Below are 24372 nucleotides of genomic sequence, written 5' to 3'. Positions count from 1 at the left end.
GAGATGAGAGAGTTTAGTAAATTATTACTATAGTTGAAGTACAATAAATAATTATTATAATTGAAATTTAATTACTCACAGTTTGTTTTTGCTACTGCTAATCTTTTTTTTCGTGTTTATTTTCTTATGATTCTCCTTTCAGTTTTTTTCTATATTTAGAATTGCACGTACATAAAAATTTGTCTGAGTCTCTATTGAGTTTTGTTTTGAAATTCGGTTTAGTACTTTTTTCAACCTAAAAGCCTGCCCGAAGAGTTCTCTCCGCTTTCGTAAAATTAGCGTCATTTTCGCAGCGTTTTGCACGCGGTAAATCATAGGGCGCTTTCAAAGGATGCGGTGATCATTGCTTAGGAATCGGGCACAAAAGCCTGCATGAATCGGACAAGGCGCCGCGTTGTGTGACTGGGGACTTACAGAATTCTACGAAAATAGCTTTAGTGTCGTCTCAACATCTTTTCGCTCTCGAATAACCGGCAGCACGCAGTCGGTTGTCGTCACGCCACAAAGTAACAGAGTCACGTAACAAAAATATATCCTCGAAGCTTTGAAACCGCACGAGTATGCGTCGAAACGTGTAATTTTGTAGGGAACGGCCAGGTTCCCTCAATCGAGCCCGGCTCACCTGCGTACCAACGCAACATGGATCTATACCGCAATTATAACGAAATGCAACTCGCGGTAACAGTATTTCAATTTAGTCTACGAATTCGTGGGCGTGCGTTCCCTTTTTTCAATCATTTTTTGGTCTATAGCGCCATGAGGAAAAATAATTTACTTCACTAACTGATTGCTGTTTCTAAGCGACATTACTTCGATTGAGCCGTGATTATTAATATATGGACTTGTAATAAAGATGGCAACATCTATAGTAAAAAGCCTTTATTTTTGTCGCACGTTGTATATTTATTTTATCTAACGTCTATTGTGCTGCTTTTGATATTTTAATAATTATTTTAAATTGTGTGACTACACTGAAAAAAATTGTAATATATTTAATATGTTATTGCGGGTTGCCAATTACAGATATACTCAATACAATAATATATGCTATTGCAGTATCAACATTGTACTTGCATTAATAACAAATATTATTGTATCGAGTATTTTATGTAGCTGGCAGCCCGCAATCACATATGTTATTGGCTACATTACTTTTTTTTTCTGTGTATGTAAATTCGAACTTAATCTAGTTATTTTATTAAACATTAAAATCATTATTACAATGGTGCTTTACATTTAATATGAATACTAACTTATTCTTGACAGTTGCCGATTTTGAGATAAGTTTTTTTTTTTATTCGATTTATCATCTTCATTTTGTTGTTTACAAACCTATTTCACAAGTAATTTAAATATCACAAATATAATATTAATGTAACTTTCATCAACCAAAAACAAGAATATGAAATTATTTAAAAGAAACATAATTTGGCGAAAGAACCATTTGGGAAAGACAATTTGCTAAATTGTCTAAATATTTAATTTGAAAATAATTTTGATGAACTATCAAAATAATCATGTAGACCGTTTAAATATTATGAGCAAGGTTGCGAAAAGTTTCGATATTCTAATATCCAACTTAAGTGTCTTATAAAATTATTATGTTAATGATTCAACAAAATTATTTTCAGATCCATATCTATAGTCACATTTTTAGTCAAGTCAGCAAAACCATTTCTTTTTTTCAAATTATTTTATCAATTACAGTTCATTTCTTTATGACTGTAACATTGTGAAAAAAGAAATTTAAAAAATAAAAAATTTGTTGTAGACAAGCGTAATTTTTTTTAATATTATGAAATGTACCAATTTGATACATGATTTAATGATACGAAACGTAAATTCTCTTTTAATCCTAACCGCAAGGAGAAGGCACCTTCCTTCACAGGTGTCTCCGCGATATTTTCCACGGCACGTTGGCAGTCTGTCTTGCCGATTGTATGGACCGTTACACAATCGAGCGCGTAACGAGTAAGAAATCCCAGCCGGCGGCAGCATAATGCCGCCACTATATGCGAACGTCTCGCGCGAGTCAATGGATTTCTTATGCGGCTTCTTTACTCTTCTTGTGTCTCTTCACTCAGATTTTTCGCTTACTCATTTTGTATCATCTCACACAACTTTTTGAAGGTTTTATTATATAGGCAGATAAATTGATCTCGCCGATATCGCGGAAATAAGCGGAAATAGCTTATTCGTGAGAAAAATGTGTATTGATACTTCGTTTACTTTGGCTGTTGTTTTATTCGATCCGCTTTCGTACCGGCGCGTTAATAGGATTACATTGTTACATTTTGTAATTGTTCCACATAGATGGGTATACGGGTTTGCAAAAATACGGAAGTCCTGTGAATATGTTTGCGTATAATATCGTGTAATCTCGATCAAAAAATACATAATCTGCTTCGAATTTGAATTTCTGTGATTTATTATTCAATCCGGTAAAAATAAAATAATTTAAAAAGTAATTTGGATTATTTTACAATCGTACTTTTGTAGGAAATATTTTTATACTATTAAAAGGAATGTTCAGAGTTTTGCGCCAAGTACGTAAGACCGTTCTATGTATTTATACACGGACTATGGCGCAACGTTGTAGGGTAAACTCGGGTAAGATGACCATAGTTTTTTAAAATACAAAAAATATACTTTTATTTTTATTATTTTTTAATAACGTTTGGTATGGTTTTTTTTTCTTTACTGAAGCTTGAAGTATGTAAAACTATCGACATTTAAGAGAAAATACTTAAAAAAAATTTTTTATTATCAAAATATTGGAACATAAATATTGGTCATCTTTCACAACTTTTAGGGAAAAGATGGCCATAGTATCATAGAACAATTGGCTATACATTTTTTATGTACTTAACATTTATGAAATAATAAAAAAATTTATAATTTTACATATTTAGTTTTATTGCCACATATTATCACATATTTAATTTTATTTCCAAACATTTTTAACATTAAATGTTCACACAAGTATAGGATCAATTTAACTCATTGTCACTACTAAAAAAAACATATATGATAAATTAAATTTAAAATATTATACGTGCACAACTTAATTCTTGTCTTTTTTTATAAAATATATAAATACTTACCCCGAAAAGTCATGGGTTATCTTGCCCAAATTGTGAGAGAAAGATAATCATAGTATTTATTTAAAAAATAGAAAAGGAAATAAAAAATATAATTACACATTACAATTTACATACTTTCGTTACGTGGGTAACGTTCATTGCGACAGCACAACTGTAATTTATTCGACATTGTTGCAATTTTTAATGAACAAGTGAAAAACTTTGCAGGCAGTCAAAAGTAAAAACGTGATATGACATCTACAATATCGTTATTTCGAATAGTATACTCACATAAACTGTAGTAAATATTGATTATCTTTGAAAATAATCACGAGAACACATTATTTAGCAATTATTGGATAAATTATAGCCTTTGGTCATCTTTTCCGTATGGCCATCATACCCTAACTTACCTTAATATTATTACTTTGTTAGGAAAATGAAAAACTCGTTTAGACTGAAACAAAAAGAAAGGCATAAAAATAAAATTTTAATACTCCCATATATTCACGTTTAACTTACGAACATGAGTGAGCAACCATTCATTTTCCATTTAACCTGTATACATAGTCACGTTTCTGCTGACACTGAGAAACACGACTAAAACCAGTTTTTAAACGCGATTAATAAATATATCTTAAAAGTCAATTTGATATTTGCAATGTACCATGTTTGTATGTGTAAAAATAGTAACTTAAATGACAAAAAATCGAATGAAGTTCAATGATTAAAGAATTAAATTAAAAATTGTGCACTGTATAAAATGAGAGATAGAGAGAGAGATAGAGAGAATACAGCTAATAATTATTGATTATTAAATAAATTTATTAGAAGCTGGAATTTTTTATTATATTTTATTTTTATTTATACTTAATATATGCACATGTTGAACAAATAGCTGAATGTTATTTTTTTGTATCTATTTGCATTATTACATTTTGAAAATAAAAATATAAATAATGAATAAAAATATATGATGTTCACACTTTTAAATTTTAATAAAAAATATTTGGAAAGGAAAAGAAAGCATGAAATGATGCAAAGTCTTTATAACTTTTTATTGTTTTGTGTTATTTTTATTTTAAGTAAATATACAAGTATAATGTATAAATATTTTCTTCTGATTGTCATTAGTCATAAAATATGAATACCACAAGAAAAAAAACATTTTTTTTAAAACATGAAATACTTATAATTAAAAATGTATATTGTTTATTTTTTTTATTTAAACAATATAATTCAAACATTTAATCAACTATAACGTAATTATTTTAGTTAAAAGTATCTAAAATATAGTGTTATTAATACATTGCATTTTTATAAAATCCTTAATTACATTATTTGGAAATTCTATCTTTAAACGGAATTCTAGGATGTTATATCTTTCAGTTTTAATTAAATTTTAACAACTTATTTATTTTTGCACAACAGTTTTATAAAAAAATAGATTTCTACATATTACAAAATGTTTTCTTAAATTAAATGGACAGATACACATAAGAAAATAAATAAGAGTTGTATGTATTTATTTTTTATATACATTTGTTTGACACAATTTTTACAAATTTACGGTTTTAAATTAAAAATAAGACATAATGTGTTTTACTTTTCAACACATAATGTCAAAACAATACAAATTACTTGCATTATAATTACTGCGCATTATTTTTCAATGCTGTCTAGGCCTTCTTTTCTCAGATTCTTGCTCATAAAATTCATGATTATTCTATTGTATGCTTTTATTATAGTATTATATTGTGATTTCAGTTCTTTAGTATTAATATTAACAAAATCAAAACAGTAAATTAATTTTTTATTGTATTATATATTATGACCTACATAAAATAATTACTGTTAAGAGTCTAAAAGGTTATTTCACAATACACAAATGTACAGGGACAGTAAAGGATGGAACTACAAGTCGTTTGAGATATGTAAAAATTTATTAAAAAAGAATTTTCAATACTTAATTAATGTATTATTGTTTTTGTGTAAAATTCTTTGTGCATTTTTCAAATTATTTAAAAAATACTTTTAGATAAAAATTTATTGAAATTGATAAATTTCTTTTAACCAAACTGTTTGGAGAAAAATAAAACATTTGTGACTTTCCAATTGTTAAATTTGCTTTAAATAAAGGATGAAATGGGATTTTTATTTGAATAAAATTTTGGAGTATCGTAAAACGAGTTATTTAAAAGTAAAATAATTGCAAAAATTTCTCTCATTAATAATTCTTTTATTAATCAATGAATGTAATATCGAATGTTGAAATGGGAATATGGCCTCGTGCTGTCAGTAGTAAACCGATCTATCGTGACATCAGGTATTTCTAACGTTGAGTCTAATAGAAAAACTGGGCATTTGCCAGGGGCGTAGCAGGAATAACAATACGGCATGCCTAAGTGCATACAATGACGATGTGCACAGACTTTTCTCTTCTCTTAATCAGTCGTACATATTGATCGCGAATGCTTAGAAAAAAAAGACAATAATAGCCTTTCTAATTTTTAAGTGCTGTATATAAGTTAATATAGCGTTTTTATTTGATAGCGCGTTTCGCGCTAGATAAAAGAATCTTTTAATTGAAGGAAAAATCCTTCGATGAAAAAAAAGTTATTTCGGCACATAAATATAATTTGACCATCGATATTACAACTTCGGGTACAATTTATAAAAACTAGTAATACAGTAACATCATTGATAAGTTGCTTAAATTTAGATATAATAAATAAATCAAATTTCCATATCCGAATGTTACTTGTCTGGAATATATATTTTTATTTCAAAAGTGTAATTTTCAAGTGTGCCATTCTTACAACTACAGTAAACATTTAAATTTCTATAATACACTTAATACACATAATTATAAATTTCTAATTGACTCAAGCATTCCTGCCACGCTCGAATGGCAATCCGGGAAACGTCGCGATTTATCAACAAGAGGTATTCTCGCTTCGACGACTTGTCAGACAAGTTGTCTAGCAAGGAAAAATTAATGATGTCACTTGACGCAATGCGAGATAATGAAACAGCCACTCCCGGTGTATGCGTCCTATCGGTGATAGGTAGGTGTCGACAATACGGTAGAAAGTTCTCCCCCCCCCCTCTCGCGGCTGTTTTTCCTCGATAGAAAATAAATAGATAAGGAGAAACAGAAACAGCAATTGGTCATGTACCAGGGACAATCGTGGAATATCAATGAGAATAGTTACGCGATCCGATGTCGGACGATTGGCGACGCGTGCAGGAGAATTCTCCCGGAGAGTGTAACCATACGTAAGGCGTATCGGGCGCGAGGCCACCGGTGCATTGTCATCTTCCCACACGCGAGCGATGCGCGCGGAGAAATGCGAGGCAACTGCAACTGCGATACACCGGTTGGAGGGAGGGGGGGGGGGACAGGAGGGACGGAAAGATTAATGTCGGCGTTCGCTTTTCGATAACCTGGTTCCGTTCCGTCGTAGATTTCACGGTCGCCCGCCGAGATATGCTGGTTGACGAGGAGTATCTTATCGCTTTTCCTTTATTCTGGATATTTTTTGTCTCTTTATAAAAAAAAAGAACGAAAGAAAGAAGGGAAATGAAAATAAAAAATTTTAATTTTATCGATTATCCCTCTTAAATTAGTATTTTCTCGTAAATATGTGCAGTTACGTACGAAAATATTCGTACGTCCAGGACAAGATGAGTTGAACGTGACTTTCACTAAATTGAATTTAATTGATTGAAGTTTCCTTTTTTTTTCCCACTTTTTAGAATGATGTTACTTTCACGACACGAGCTCATACGCATGGTATCAGACACGTAACTCAATTTCCACTTCCCTTGTCGCGCGATAACGAAAGCATCTACTTGCACTCTTGCAAAAGCCCGACCAGCGGGAAAGGATTAGCGGCGGTAGCGAGAGAACCCTCCCCTTTACCCATGCAATTTCTGATTTTTACTTTGTGTACCACGACTGAAATGCCCGTGTCACCTCGAGCCTGAAATTTTACCGCGCACCGACGAAATTCTGGTGGTATACCGACATTTCCTCACGACGTGTTTTAAAGTAAAATTTTGTCATGTATAGTTAAGTAATTCCGATGAGTACAGTAAATCGTGCAATGTCACATCATACGTTTAGAGATTTGTTGAATGAATAATAATGAAATGTTTTCTCAATTTTTGAATACATGATAAGCACTTTTCATGGGAAAGAAACTAAGTCAGAAGGACTGCATTCTCGAAACGTTTACATTTTCGTTTGTGTCGATTATTATTAGTTTTATTATAAATATTAATTGTTAATCTTTATATTAATATCACGTAATAAAATTTGTGGTACAATTGTATTGTGGTAGAAAACTCTTGTTAGATTCTATAAAAATCAATTTAAACTTTATAATAATTGCAAATATGTATACGTAATATGTAAACTATTCCGATAAACTTTTATGAAAACGAAAAAAAAATAGCACGATTACATTATTATTAGCTATACATATAAATACGTTGACAAAAATTAATATTACTTGTACTTGATTTTAAAATGTTGCTAACACGCATAAAACAAAATATAATCTGTGATGTTTTTGTCTGTATTTTTTATTTTTTATTTTATGTTTTTCTTGCCAAATATTACTAATATTAATTAATAATATTAACTAATATAAATATTGATAAGAGAATATAAGATAAAAATATAAAATATTTATGATTAGATAACCGATGTGCAACAACTCTCTCCTATAGATTATAAAGATTTTTAGAACGCACAAAATTAATGAAACATATTAAAATTAACATGGTGCGAGTTCTTCACTAATTTATAATATTTTTTCGAAACTGTGACGAGTTTTATGAAAGAGTTTAATATTGTCGAAATTTATTATTTCATCATATGCAGACAGGAAAAATTTCTACAACGTTTTGTTTGACACCAATAGCATTTCGTCTTAAGTAACTGCGAGCACGTTGCTTCCTTTTCCTCATCACGTCGTGCACCAAACTGAAACGGAAACTAAACTTGGCGTGATATCGATCATTGAAGTTACGCCCCAATAGGAGAAATCTGTTTCGCGATGCCAAGAGGAAGCTGCTTTAATGCGTGACTTATGTAACGCGAAATGTCGTGGGTGTTGGCCACGAAAAAAAAAGCGAGACATAAATTTGTTTTAAGAAAATAAACTTTCTTTTACGACTGAACGAAAGTTTAATCAATTGTGTCAACATTTAACGCTGTTAAAATTTTCCGCTAAATGTGTTTTAGGAAATGTTTCAAAATTTTTGACATACGTATATGTAAAGAGAAAAATTAATTATAATTAATTTTATTAATGTTTGATTTTTTCCTTATGAAAGAATGGAATAATAAACATCTGTGATGTATATTTTTAAACAATAATAATCATCCAATGAGGAAAAATTTTTATATTAAATTCGAATATGGCTTGAAATATTTATAGCAGCAATTTATCTTGATATTTATTAATTTTATGTCGCTTATGATTATTGTTATTAATCTATCAAATTTATCAGTCAACACTTGATGCATTTTAGTGCAGAGTTGCTTCAGCACCTAATTTGTCATACTATTTCGAAAATGACACGAGTCCACATTTAAAGACGAGATTAGATTGAACATTAAATAGAACATATGTTCCAAAAATGTTTTTCTTCGAAAGAAATCTTAGAACATGTAACGTTACCCATAGAAACGTCTTACGTTACTCGTTGGAACATATGTATATGCTTCTAAGTCTTTGAATTCCATTTCAAACGAGAAGAATTAATATCACGTAAGCTATTCTGGTAAAAGAGGGGGAAATAACAAATTGCGGTTAATTAAATGTACATTAATATTGCGTAGGGGCAAGAAAATTAATTGACGGATTTTGCAGTGACTTTTGCCGGCCATACGTCATGCTCGTGATAGATACGCGGTTATGAATGATGACTTAAATGGTGCATCAAGCAGATTAAGTAGCACTTTTTTTGTGCCGCGCGGCAGAAATCTGCCGCTTAATATCATATATAATAATATGCGAACATCTACTTGTTGTTTCTCGCAATAGGTTTTGCTAATCTCGTGAAAAACCGATGTAGAATTAGCCCGTCCTTTAATAAAATCTCTTGTAATGAAAGAAAAAAGTATTAAAAAAAAGAAGAGAGAAACTTGTTCTAAAATAAAATAGGGATGTGAGGTAGATGATTTAAATTTCGAAAGAACCTGACGGCGAGATTATTTGAATGGGGCAAAAAAGAGAAACGTATTGAGTGTTCAGCGACATTTTTTTCACTATTTATTGACTCATCAATAAGCTTGCTTAATAATTAGGTATTGCAACGCGGTGCCTAGGGTAAAATAAATGTAATTCGTCGATAATGGGTTAGACTCGCTTGTTTTCTCGCGCGATTAAATTGATATCTCGCTTTCACCGGCGATCATTCGCATCATTTATCAAGCACCTCGTTCGCGCCAATCACGCTCGCGCGCAATAAAATAAATCAACGCGGTAATTAACGGCTGAATTCGTTAGCGCGTAACTGCTCGAATACCTATTCCGACGAAATATTTATTCAGTGACTCTATACCACGCGCGCGTAATGGAGGCGGTGCATTAGGCAGATTAAGAGCTCAATGCTTTTTTTTTTTTATGAGCGGAAAGATTTACGCGTTGTCCCGAGGATTATAGATTGCCGCAGTGCTAGAAATAGAAATGACTCGATCTCCCTGATGACAGTTTTGGAAATGTCGTCTGACTAACCGGGGAGCGAATTTGCCCCTGACGAAAAATATTCCCTTTTCCGAGGATCTTGGCGTTCTCCTGAACTTTCGGATTACGTAAAATGCACACGGTACGCCTTTAATTTCGGCTTCGCGCGGAGCATCCGATTTCTCCTGATGTAATTCCCGATCCTCTCGTAACTTAACGGTCGATATCGCGCCAGGTTTAGTCTCCTCAGAGGCGCGTGACGAGGGAAAGGAAGCGTGGTCGGCGTAGAAATTACTTTCGGTGGAAAACAACGTCCTGGTGATTTTTACTTCTCACCGCGCGGTTGCATAAGTCGCGGATATTATCTTCCTGCGTTATTTTTTTGTTTCCTTATCGAAGAGATATTCATCACAGTATTTTTGTATTATTCTTAATTAAGGGAGATAATGTCTTAAGTCTTTGAAACTGTCTCGCAACAAAGAATGCTTGGTAATTAGAGGGATTTGAATAACAAGGTATCACTTTCCAATTTTACATTAGCATAAATTAATTTACGTGTGCACGCTGCATCGATAAGATAATTGAGATAGATAAATAAGCATTACACGAAATTGGAACGTAACCTGTTATGTTTTTTTTTTTTTAAGATAAAATGACTTAAAAACAAGTTATACATATTTTTTTAGTATCTTTTTTTTATATAATAAGCGTAATTATTTTTTTCTACAATAAATTTTCAATGATTTATTTATAACATTTTGTAAAATTGATCTTTGCAATGTGCTATAATATTAAAATTAGAAATGTCTTGCTTCAGTCTTACTTTCAGTTGTTACTGTTTCGCTAACTTTGATGGTGGATCTTAACAGGCTAATACATGCTAGGAAAACTTTTATTGCCATTTTTTCGAGAATGCCTTTGGCGAAACATTGGATTTTACGAGGTTATTGGGTTTTACTATAGCATAAATTTGAATATTACACGTTTACAAAACTTCATTGATGACAGACTGTCGGGTTTTCCTTGTAAGAACTTTCTAACAGGCGTTCTACGTTATTTCTACACAACGGCAAGTCTACTGCTGGGTGCAAGTTTTTATTTAACATAGACGGAAAGGCGACACTTCTTCGGTTTACCTCCTCTCTCAAACTAATTTCTAAAATTGTGTTTAAGGTCTATTCTTAGCATATGCTTAGCAGAGAGTCCATCTGGATCGAGCTTCCATAAGGTGGCCAGAGCATATCATAAGCATCGACTAAAAGTTCCAAGTTGGTTCAACTGATCTTATGCTATGCATATGCGACACTGTATCATTTTACGATAGGCATGTTAAGTATGTTTCAAACAATATTTAGTAAACAACTATACTTTATATTTAAGTTGTTTAAACGTGTTTAAGCAGACGAGTTTAATTGGAATACTATCTTATTCTAATCTTTTAAGCAATAATACAAAATAATTTAAAATAATTTGAAAAATTGTACGATTTTTTTAAGTTCTGCCAATCCTTTGAAAGTTTAATTTGGATAAAATTAATTAAGCGCAAAAGTATTCATAAATAAAAAATTAGTAAGACACAATAAATAACAGCATATAAAGCCATATATAACAGCATAATAAATAACAGCATTTTCGTCATGAAGAATTTTACGACATATTCGACACAAGATAGTATTTCCCTGAATAAGCAGTGTTTAAAATAAACTCTGTTTGAATAGTAAATTTTTCTTTAAACCTTTCCGGAATACCCTCCAATGCAGAGGCATTTTAGAAAGAATCGATTAACACTACGTCTGACGCATTATAACACATTTTCATAGAAATCTTGACGGCATTCTTGTCTTCCCGTTTCTTACAGTCGCTACTCTGCATCTAGATATGATTCCTAAAGCATCCGAATATCGAAATCATATGTAATGACAAGCTATTTGGCGAATTTTCAGGATCGCATAATGGCATGGAAAACGACTAATGAGAAAATATGGAAGGAGAGAAGAGATAGAGAAGAGAAAGAGAAGAGAAAGAGAAGAGAAAGATAGAGAGAGAAAGAGAGGAAAAACAGAAAGGATAAGAAAAAATTGAACGAATATGATAGAAAAGAGGGGATGTACGAAATAAATGGGCGGAAAACGTAACCATTTTGGCGAAGTAATACGATTGGACTTGTATACGGCTATACGGTGCTGGCGACAGCAATGGCGACGGCGAGGAGGAAAGAGGCGAAGGGACGTGGAAACGGGAGGAGAGCTTTATAATAGCTCAACTCTGGAATGAGGAAGTCTCGTACGAGACGACACCACGGGAATACTAAAGTCTGGGTTACTAGTTGGTTGTTGGTTACTTCGCGTATTCCAGGCTCATAGCTCGAGCGCGAGATGGAGCTTCCAGGGATTGTATTTCCGTCCTGAACGCCTTTACGCTCTCCTGTCGCCGTGAGCCGTTTGCGTGAGTGAACGAAGAGGATGCACCTGCTTCTTCTTGATGGAGCGATTATTTGAAATTTTCGAGAATTAAATCAATAGATCACTAAATAATCGATACCGTATTATTGATATTAACTCTGTTTATGTGTATTTGAAGTATATATTTTTTTTCAGAGATTATAAATTTGTTTAATGAAATAATTCTTAACAAATATTTATGGAAAGTTGAAAATAATTTTATTTAAACATCTTATTTTATTGAACAATAATGTAGATTATTTCTCCAATACAAATCTTATTTTATTAAACTTAAATCGACATGATATAAATTGAATTTTCGGAATAACTTTATACTACTTTTAAATACAGGATTAATTTGCATTTAATACTGTAATTTTTCTTACAAGACTGAGATAATTTAACATCTCCGTGAAACAAAGCCTGCATTTAATTTTACTTTACGAGGTTGATGAACTCAACGCGTTGTTATACATTTCTAAAAAGAAAAAGATAATAAGAGATGGAAAAATTTTTTTAATTTTATGCTGGCAATTAAAAGTAACAATAAAATGTATAATATTTGCAATTGTAATTACATAGTAAAATATATTTATAGTTAGGAATACTATTTTTATAATTATTATTATAAATCTTGCTGATAATAATCGTGCTTATAGTGATTCCTGTAGTAATTATTTTATAAGATAATACAATTTATTATATTAAAATCTTTATTTTTGGTTATGGAAATTATATCATAAGTTACATAGATCAATATTATAATTTTAAGAACTTTAATATACATAGTTTAAACAAACTATATTAATAAAGAACTATAAAAATAAGATTGGATTCAAAAATAACTATAAATTATAGCAATTTTACGGTTAATACAACTTTTTTTTCTTTTGACGGTATACAATAATTGAATAGAATGAGAAAGCTACTGCGCTCTACAAATAATAATGTCTGGGTTACTAGCTAATCATTTGATACATTTTGCAAGACGCGTTAATTTCTAACTATTTGTATTTTTTAAAATTAATGTTTATTAAAAAAAAATTTTTATCCAATTGTATACATAAATAAATGTTTATATATTTAATTATTTTTTAAAATACAAATTGTATTTAATTTTAATTCTACTAAAAATTAAATAAATGTAATATAAATCGGAAGTAGAAAATTTCTGCGTTTAAAATAACTTCATTAGTTTTGAATATACAGGGTGTCTCAAAACATGTGGGTCAACGCTCGTAAAAAGGTGGAAGGGATCGAAATAAACATAAAAGTCTAATATTGTCTTAGGTTAGGTCCACCAATAACGAGATATTAACGTATGGAATCTGCAAATAATCTAATTAATTTCTATTGTAATTGTGAACAGTAAATTAATAAAATTTATCATATTATACACTCACAATAGATTTTTTCTTCCGTGTTATGAGCGGCTCGAGCGGATCAAGCTCTTCTCTCGGCGCGCTCTCATTCGCATAATTTGAAAAATTAATACCTCAATTATTGGTGGACCTAACCCAAGATCTAATCCAAGACAATCTTGGATTTTTATGTTCATCTCGATCCCTTCTATCTTTTTACGGACGTTGACCCACATGTTTTGGGACACCTTGTAGAATTAGCTATGCTATCAGTTTCCATTGCAGAATGGAAACATATTTTATACAGAAAAGTTTCTATGTAAGATTTTACATGTTAATATATTTATTAAAATTGAATGACAGTTATTTAATTAAAGTAATATAAAATTATGAAGATCTTGTATAACTATATCTTTCATTTCTTTATTTAACATTTATGTAATATATATTTTGCGCGTAATTACAAGTTTTTTTAATTTAATGTACGTGTAACTGAAGAAAAAGAAGAAAATGATGTAATCATTTATTTATATATATTACCGTAATATCAGTCAATTTTTCCTATAACGTATCATGTAGTATCGATGACTTTATCATGCCACTCATTGGTAACCGGTTTGTAAGCTTGCTACATTTCGTCGTGACACATCAATTCCTGAGTTTCATGCCTCCATTCAGGTGTTTTCACTGATATTTATTATGCAAAGCGAAAGAAAAAACTAAATTGTGCGTCGGGAATAAATACATACTTAATTGTGCCTCTAATCTGATAAGTTATTACACCTCGTATGCTATTACGTTAATTGAGAGAAATTATGGATTTTCTCCGCGTTTAATTATTACTATATAAATAACGCCGGTACATAGGAAAACAATAATTTGTTTCATTTTATAAGGCAAATTATTACACGATAAGGAGCAATTATCAGCTCCATAATGATGCCAATCCAGACAAATGTGTATATGGAAAGGGAATGACATTTCTGTGCCTCATAATTGACGCGAAGGAGGAAAATGTGCGGGAAAAGTTCGGATTCTCACGTAGGCGTTGTTTATCGAAGCGCTAAAAATTCTTCACATTGACAAGGAACGACCTCGTTCGGTAAGATAAATGTCGCGACCGTCGAATACATCGCGACGAGTATCTTTTATTCTTTTTGTCCCGCACTTGCCACACTCTCCCCGTCTTTTTCCTGTCCGACGCATTGTGCGCGGCGCAAAAAAAAAAATTGAAAGGAAAAAAATTGGAATTCTGACAAAATGCACCAGCCACAACTAAGCGAGAAAAAACAGTAACGGCGCCGCGTTCACGTCGATTGACATTTTGGCCACTGCTACAGGCTTAGATCACTGCGGCCTTTTTAACTCGACTTTTAACATTTTTCGTTTATACATTCCTTCGTAATTGTATCGTACGTATAATCAAAAGTATCTAGAACATTTATAATATTAAGGTACAATTTCGATGAATAAATTATCTATAATTCACATAGAGAGAATTTTCTCTTATTAAAATTTACCCCAAATTTATGGTAGAGAGAGTTATAGAATAATATAATATACGAACAATTTTACTACAACTTTAGTAAAATTTAATAAAATTTAAATCAAATTTAACCAACCTATTTTATTACGTAAATTTTATCATACAAAACAGTTTGGTTAAATTTTAGTGAAACTTACTAAATTACAGTAAAATTTTAATAATGTTTTTATAATATAAAAGAGTTTGGTTAAATTTTATCAAAAACTATAATAAAGTTATTCGAGTGTATTATGTTTTTCCACGACTACATGATTTTAAGGGTAAATTCTAAGAGAAAATTCTTTTCATGCGTACATGCATTTTGTATCAACAATCAGAATTATTTATTTACCAAAATTTGAGTATTAAAATAGACAATTTGCAACGATGGCGTCTAAAAATAACTTGACGCGACCTTCATTTCTCGCTAAAGTAAATCACAAATCCGATAGTCGACACCTCTTCGATCGATCGTCCACTCGTCGGGTGGCGGCTTTGTCGAGGCCAAATCGTTAAACCGTTTATATCAATCGACCGACATAATTGACTTTCGACTCCTAGCTTCTTTCCCATTGCGCTCGACGTGTCCCCGGCTTTGACCTACAACAACAGCGTCGTCGATGCCCGGCCCATGGCCTGGGCAAAGCAGGTGAATCAGTCTCTTAAGAGATTCGCCCTTGGCCCTGGGGCCGAGCCTCGTGATTCCGCTTCGTTGAATCGATTGCGCGCAGCTTCAATCTGCCGCGCTTGATGCACCGCAGGCCCGGGCCAGACGCAATCCCGTAACGGAGAGAAAGAGAAAACAGGAGAGGGGAGAGAGAAAGAGAGAGAGAGAGAGAGAGAAGCGGAGAGAGCATCTCTCCAATGACCTACATGTCTGTCCGAAATAATCTGACATTGCAGGCAAGACCTTAACCGCGACCCCCGGCGCTGGAGAAGGAACAATCTCTACGAGCGAACCATTGCCAGGGTTTGCGAGCATCAAAGTGTAATTTCGGAGTGCACGGTTGCACTCTGGCGAATCGAAATAGCAATGATAGAGGAAATGACGTTAATAATATTCGGAAAAGAATTAATAATGAGATAAAATAATTTTGCATTTAATTAAAAGGAGTATATTGGTAGTTTGAAAACGGAAACAAAATTTAATTGTCCCTTGATATTATCGTTCCATTATTAAGGCTATTTTATGTCGAAACAGCTTAGAGTCTTGGAGTACACGAATACATGAATGTGAGTATCGATTCCTGGAAGTTCGGTACAGCACCCAAAAGAGGGAATCGACGGGTGTGGTCGAGGAGTGCGTACATCGATCGGCACTTTAGCCTCGACGAAAGCACACCCTCCCCATGTACAGTGGAAAAGAGAACGGCTCGTCCTGTCAGGACTAATAAAACTTTCCGGCAATATTTCTCTTCCGGCAATTTTAATGTTATTCAAAAGACTTAAAGTTGTAAGTTGAATTAACTCGAACTTATTACTTATACATTTGAATGATAAGATATTTATTAATTACAGAGTTTAATTAATGACAAAATATTATTATATAACTGAAAGGATATTTATTTTTATCTTTTTTATAACAGAATTAATACGTATCTGGCTAATAATTTATATATTAAATAAATATGGAATTAAAAATGTACAATAACAAATAAAATAATACATGATATATAATATATAATAAATAATGAATGATAAATGAATGGACAATGACGTAAAGCTTCGTAAAATTTGGATACTAGTGGCTTGGGTTTGTAAACAACCTTTGCAGCCACGAAGCTACCCCATTAGCTTAAAGAGCAGGCTAGAAAACCACTTTCTGAGGCCGGACCGAGCACCTGCCTCCCTCAATAAGCGGTTCGGACGTGATGTCTTTCCGCAGGACATGACAACAGCCTTCACTCGGCGTCAGGTCGAATCGCCGAAAGAGGGTGTTTCCGCGTGGGATATTCTAGCTTGCTAGTCGAAGCAAGCTTACTGAATAACCGAAATTAATGCCGGGAATCCACTGGACGAGACGGATCGGGTTGTCCGTGGCTCGTTCACCGATCTGCTTTTTCCTTTTTTTTCCCCCCTCTTTCTCTCTCGCTCCCGCTTTCCCTTTCTCTTTCGTTCTCAAATTTAATCCCCGAATGGGGCAGGAAGGGAACGTACAAAGAGGTGGATTCTGTCTAGACGGGCCGGTGACGTCACGAGACAAGGTCGGCTGTCGTCTGTGTCTGCCTTGGCTCGTGGTGGCACACACGTGCGCCCTGGTTGCGATGCGGCTTCGCCTCTTTCCCTCTCGTTCTCTATTTTCCTCTCTCCGTCCCTCCCTGTTTCGGAGTCTCTTTCATCCCCTCGTCTTCCGTTAGTCTCTTCTTGGCTCGCAGGAGACCCGTCCCTCGAGGACTCCGCGTCCTCCTCGAGTGGGGATAGAACCGTCAAACCGCCCCCGGTAAGTCGGTGCGCTACGCTCTCCCTTCTCTATCCGCCCTTCTCCCACCGCCCCCGTCAAAACACAGGCTGGGAGCAACCGTGAACTACAATGGACCGGTGGCGGACGCTGGGAATACGAGGAGCGCCAAGGAAAGGAGATTACGTAGGATCGCGCAGCGGGGTGATGAAACCGCATCCCTCTTTCTGGATGCTCTCTTTCGAGATCTGTGCCCGCAATTCGGTAACCTTGCGAACGCTAACTGCATTTATTGTATTTGCGTTTAAAATAAATATGAATGAATATCATATGTGTGCGAGCTAATTGCAAATGCTATTTATTAAAATGGAAAACAAGGATTTTTTTTTTTAATACATTAAACATATATGAGAATATTTAATAAATTTTGAAATATATACATTAAGAAAAAATATTGTTGATTTGACAAAATTTTCCAACTAAATTAAAATTTTATCAGTTCAAGAATTTATACGTTTAACTTAAGTGCACAAATTTAAATTCAAGTATTTATATAGTTAATTAAAATATACATATAAATACTTGAATAGACAAGATTTTATTTAATTGAAAAATTTAGTCAAACTAGCAACTTTTTTTTTAGTGTGTAATAAAATATAATAGTAAAGAAGATATCTAAGTTGAAGTTAATTAATGCTGATAAGGTCCATTTATATCCGAAATTTAAAAGTCTTATTCAGTTCATCTTTTATTATTAAGGATAATCGATATTATTGATATATTCTAAAAAAATTGATAATTTACTTTATTAATTTATTATTTACTTATCAGCATTTTAACATTTTGCATTTCTGCCTTTCTCCTCCACCTCTTTGTTTTTCGTGGACATACATTTTACAAGTACCACCCAATATCGCGATCATATATCGTCCGTTTTCATGCGCTTTTAGTTTTTAGGGCAACGTATTTTTTTTATTTTGCAAACGGATTGGTGACCTCGATGGACATCGCTGGTCAAGACAACCGGTCATCGATCACGTTGAGATCGCCATCGCGATGCTTTTGGCCGTCCGCGAGACGAATAATATCTGAATTCGTGTCGTTCCGACGCAGCCGATCGCCGGCTCATCAATAATTCAGCGGTTCCACGAGCGAGAAACTCGAAAACAAGGCGAAAAGAGAGCCGACGCTCTTATATGTATATTCGACGACGGAGACAGTCGTCATTGCCTTTACAAATGGTCGCAAACGCGTCACCTAAGAGGCCACTCATCGGCATATGATTGAATTTCGATTTTTCAACATCGCGATAACGCACGCATCTTGTTGATAAAAATGCGAAAGGAAAGTAGGCAATAAAATGGCAGTGAATATGAATGAAGAGGATTAAAATTAACCATAAAAATAAATATTACAGAAAATTTAAAAGTCCGATATTCATATTTATGTAACAATTTTTAAGCAATAGTACAAAAAAATTAACAAGATAAATTAATTAATATACCGTTCTTTATATAATAAATTTTATTACAATGAAAAGTATATCCTTTTAGATCTACTTTTAAATAGATTTTCCTGATAATTATAAACTTGGCTTTTTATAACGCAATATAATTTCCACTTTTAAAATTTCTATTGAGTAAAAAAAAATTCTTTATAAATTAAAAAATTTCCCTTCCAAAACTCGTATTATGTGAGTAAGTCTAGAGATGTGTGCAAATTTAAAGCAGTTGCGACGAGTGCACTAGACGTTGAATAAGAAATAAGCCGTTACATAAAAATAATAAGGCTGTACGTGTGTAAGATAAAAATGGCACGTGTTGCAACTGTGTGCAGCTGCGATCGTGTGTGAACGAGCAGACAGCTAACATTGTAGCTTCAGAACGAGACGAGTGGAAGGTACAGAGATTCCAATTCGAGTTTTGACAATGCGGAGTGCAGGCCAACGCTAATTTACTAATTCAAGCATAATTGCCTTCTCGGAAGAGGACAGACGAAATCACATATTGAGCCAGGGTCAATGGTACTGCATTAGAGAGATGTAAAGGTCGCAATAATTAAGGACAATTTGGGGGGAAGTGTACCGTCAAATTTTCTCGCGAAGAATTCCGTCGCGATGGCGATAACGCTGTGATATAACCGCAGACATAATACGCAAAGCAACAATTAAATCAAAACGGTAATTGTGAATTATAATTTATTGTTTGCACAACTCAGACTTAATTCTCCCATAGAAAATTAATCCTGATGACATCCACGTCCATTTTTAACCACGCACATACACAGAAAGATAATATAAGATATAATATAAAAGAGTTTGAGTTAAATTTTACTAAAAATTTTATCAAAATTATATTAAAATTCTTTAAAGTCCATACTTTGATTACGACAAAAAGTAATGTGAGAAAAATGAGATTGTCATTGACGGTATACGTACGGATTTCTCGCGGAGGCCAAATCGTTCGGCGGCGGTCGTACAAGCGGACGATCAGCTTCGTCGCTCCCTGATGAATAAGTTAATCGGGTTAATCCATACGTGCTCCGTTAAAGAAGGGCTTAATCACTTCCGTGTGTGTACGGTGGTCAATGCTCTTCCTCGTTGGCCGCGCGGAATATGCGTGCGTGCGTGCGTGCGTGCGTGCGTGCGCGCTCACGCACGCGTTCGCGCTATTGTAACATTACAAAATTATCTCGCGGTCGTCGTAGGTTTCGTAATTTCTGTCTGGCCGCGCGCGAGCGCGTGAGACTGCCGCTTCGCGTTAGATTGGATCTAATTTTCCAATAGAGGCTAACGCGCTTACTCCGCGGACCGTCGGCACGTACGGCTCTCTCGATCCTGTCCGCGAAATTCTTGATCCTCCTATTGTGCGTGGGGGGTCCAGTTGGTTTCACTCCTCGAACGATTAAAAAAAAAAAAGTGTGAATTATGTGGGCATATATTATACATGATAAATTATTCGATCGCCGATTTGCAATTTGTATTTATGGAATGTATTTGCAAATTATTGTTTTACATATATGTTTAATTCTTATTTATTTTACATTTTTTTTGCTACATCCATTGTATAAAGGCACGTGGTATTTCGAGGAATTTTGCTGTAATTTTGTTGAAACTTGACCAAGTTATTTTAAATTATTTTAAGTTATAAAAAATGGTTTGATTAAATTTTATCAAATTATAATAAAAGTCCTCAAAATATTATATTGTTCTATAATTATCGTGACTTTAAGTATAACCTTTTTACAGGTAGAAAAATTTATTCTCGTGCTAAGAAAAGCAGTTTCTCATTTTTTAGTTTTCTTTTCTTCTACGTAACGGTTATCTTTGCAAAGAATATCTCCTTGATAAATAGTTTTAAAATACACTCCTTATTTATTTGAAATAAGTAAGATTTACTTAAAGTGAACTTCTATATAAAAATTAAATAAGTATCACTTATTTTCAATAATTTATAAGTTTATATACCCACAGATCTGTCATAAGTTTGTCATAAATAATAAATTCATTTGAAATATATTCTAAATTCTAGTAATTTAATATATTAATTAAAAATATTAAGACGAAATCTGATTTATTTATTACTTTCACTTTTCTTTAATTCAATTTCATAATAATCTTTAAGAAAGTAGAAATTTTTTTTTTTTAATATGTAATAATGAGTTTTTTTAAACTTATAATAAATATATTTTAAGACTATTGTCAAGAAAATATTCTTTATTAAAGATAACTAATACTTATTACAAGAAAAGAAGTAAATTGAGTAATCGCTTTTCTTGACAGCAGAATTAATATTTTTCTGTGCGTAAGATTCTGTGTAGCACAAAAATTTTATTTTCACGTATTGCATGCGTCGCGTTTTTTATTTTAAGTTATGCGACTGTCTCCGTTACTGTGCGACTCCGAAAGCCTCGACTTGTCAACGCGACTCTCTCTTTCTTTCTCCGGTCAGTCGAATTGGCATCGGAATGACGACGGTAGCGGCGGCGGCGGCGGCGACGGCGGCTCGACGTTCCGGCAGAGGCGTGAAACGCATTTGCATCGATATCTGGGGCACAGTGTCTCGTTTCCCAATGAAGTTGTTGGGTCCGGTCGATCCGCGTAATGACGATTCATCGTCACTGGCTGTTTGGTTCAATGCACTTGCACTCCGATACTCGGTCGCGCAAATAACGCAAACGATAAACGGGCGGCGTTTATTTGCACGCGCGGCCTCAGATTTTACAGATTATATCTTTGGTAATGAAGGATCGTCATCTCGCGCGACGAGCAAACGTATATTTGAGATGCGAAGCGCGTTATCGCGCGATCGAGATGATTAGAATTGCACATCCGCGACAGCGGTCGTCATCTTGCGCGACTTTTTCGATAACTTTTAGATATTAACAAACGATATATTAGTCTTTTTACATAGAAATGAATGAGTTTTAGATTTTTATGTGAGGTACTTTCTCTTCGTGCATTTCGAAAATAGCAATGTATTGAAATCTTTGACGGCTTCAATTAATTGATATGGAAATTCCAAGTCTGTAGAAATAAGCTTGATTAACTCAGATGCATCTATTAAGGTATTTCAGTTGCTTTTCCAAATTCCTTATATGTCGTTCGGTAACGTGTCCGATAAAATTATGCAACTTATGAATTACGTAATCACGTGAATTATCATAATTGCAGAAATCCGCGATTTCGAAGAGATCTGTATGAATGATTCGAGATTATGCCCGAAAGAAACTTTTTTTTTTTTTTCCAATCTTGTATTCGAGTGCCGCGTCTTAATCATATTTACGCGGGAGAGGGACGGGGGGGGATCTGCGCGCCCGGAATTGCAAATGCCTGAATTCGTTTGAATTCCTCTCCATTTGGTGACGCAAGCGTGCCGAATTGCGCATTACGTTCTACTGCTGTGGCTATCGTAGATAAGAATCTGAGCCACATTATCGCGGCCGGCCGTTCAGTCTTACGGTCGCACCACGACAAACAATAATAATCGCTGCGCGAAGTAGGAGATCTTGCTCGTCCGGCCTCCAAATCGATTTTTGCAGGTCTGTACATTTTCGAAACGCTTTATAATACACGGAGAGAATTTTCTTTTTTAAAATTTACCCTAAAAGAGATAATGTGTGACCTCAGGGAATTTTACTACACTTTTTAATAAAATTTACTATACTTCTAGTAAATAATAAAAAAACTTATAGTAATAAATTTTACTTAAAAAATGATTATTTTTACTATACTTTTAGTAAATTTTTAGGGAAAATTTTAAGAGAAAATTCTCTCCGTGTACGTTAACATGATATTTACAACAACTCGATAGAATAAAATCGAAAAAAGGATTAACTTACGCGTTACAACGCTGACATAAGTAATGTAATATCGAAGTTCATATTTTTGGGAGATTACGTTATAAAATACATTTTCTCCGGAGATACAGTTGACACTCGATTGCTCAACTCGTACTGTTGCATTCGATACTTTGCGATCGTAAAAGCCAGTAATGTATGCCGTGAACAGAGTCGTTGCCCAAGCTACTTTAAATTATTACGTTAGCATCTGCAACAATGCAACACTGTTGTCGCGCGCTCGGCTCGATCGACCAGCGCCAATGTACGATGCTATTTGACTAGGTCTACGATGTCGTTCTAGCGATAAACAAATTAATTACTTGTAATGTCACACTTTTAACCAGCTTAGAATGTGCGCATACCAGTTACACTTATTGACATGTCGACACGGTACATTAACGTACGATAGTGCGTGTACCATTAAAATTTTTACTTTCCATATAGGACATAAATTAACTCGAAACTCATTGATAAAATTTAAAATTCACTTCTGCACACCAGAACATTTTTGTTCTGAAAATATCTGTAGTTTTAAAATGTTAAATAATGTTGAAATAAGGTTATATAATTTATTAAGAGTAAACATAATTTACTGACATGAGAAATTTAAATTATTGTATATTTCTTAGATCGAGACAACAAATTTACTTTCATAATGATTTTTATAAGCTGTGAGAAGAAAAGTGTCGGATGAAAAGTAACAATGTCTTTGAACTAAGAATTAAAATTTTTTTAATACTATTACTATTAAAACAATAATATATCTATTATGATGACTATTATAATATTGAAATGAAATATTAATATTCTACTTAAACATTTATGTGAGGTAATTATAGTTTAATAAAATATATTAATAGAATATATTGAATTTTAGTTTTGTACTAATGTTTTCGTCTCAACCATTTCTAAAATATCGTATTTAATAATGTATATTTTTATGTTCCCGCAGATATGTAATCGCGAAGTTTGTTGCATGCATGATAATCACTATCTTGAAAGTGGGAAAAACTAAGTAATTGTTTTCACAGCATTGACGTCGACGTCGTTGACAAATCAATCGGTACGGTCGCATTTTTTGCCAATGTCGCTTCGTCCGATTGATCGACCTTTCGCGCGCGCAATTTGCATTTGCCGATCGCATAAATTTCATGAAACTTTTTTGCCGCGTGATTGTAGCGCGCGTTCCGTTTGTGGAACGACGCGCGACACAGACAAGAGAGGCGGAGGAAAAAAAAAGAAGCGTCCCGTCGCGGCGAATGCAATGAAGGCAAATGGACGGACGGGATGAGGAAAACGATGCTGCAGCGAGCTCGGTGCAGTATGTGGGCCAGACAACAATAATTGTTCGGCGTTTCCTGGTATATTACACCGCGTCTAATTGATAGAGAGGAGCCGCCGTTAATTCCAACGTTGTTATCGTGCTATCTTTAGCGTAGACTCCGCGCACTTTATTGGGTATGTATTTTCGTATGAGACACCGCCGGAAGCGCGCTTTCGCGTTCAATTTGCAATTGAAGTCG

General features: G+C 33.7%; 1 protein-coding gene across 1 annotated transcript in view; it reads left to right on the top strand.

Annotated features, from left to right (window-relative positions):
* LOC105831359 (solute carrier organic anion transporter family member 74D) overlaps window positions 1-24372 on the top strand; it is a 154158-nt gene that overhangs the window by 24084 nt on the left and 105702 nt on the right. The gene's annotated exons all lie outside the window — the stretch shown is intronic.

The sequence above is a fragment of the Monomorium pharaonis genome, chromosome 6 (genome assembly GCF_013373865.1).
Source record: "Monomorium pharaonis isolate MP-MQ-018 chromosome 6, ASM1337386v2, whole genome shotgun sequence".
Classification (NCBI taxonomy): domain Eukaryota; kingdom Metazoa; phylum Arthropoda; class Insecta; order Hymenoptera; family Formicidae; genus Monomorium; species Monomorium pharaonis.
This window is presented reverse-complemented; position numbering and strand designations above follow the sequence as displayed.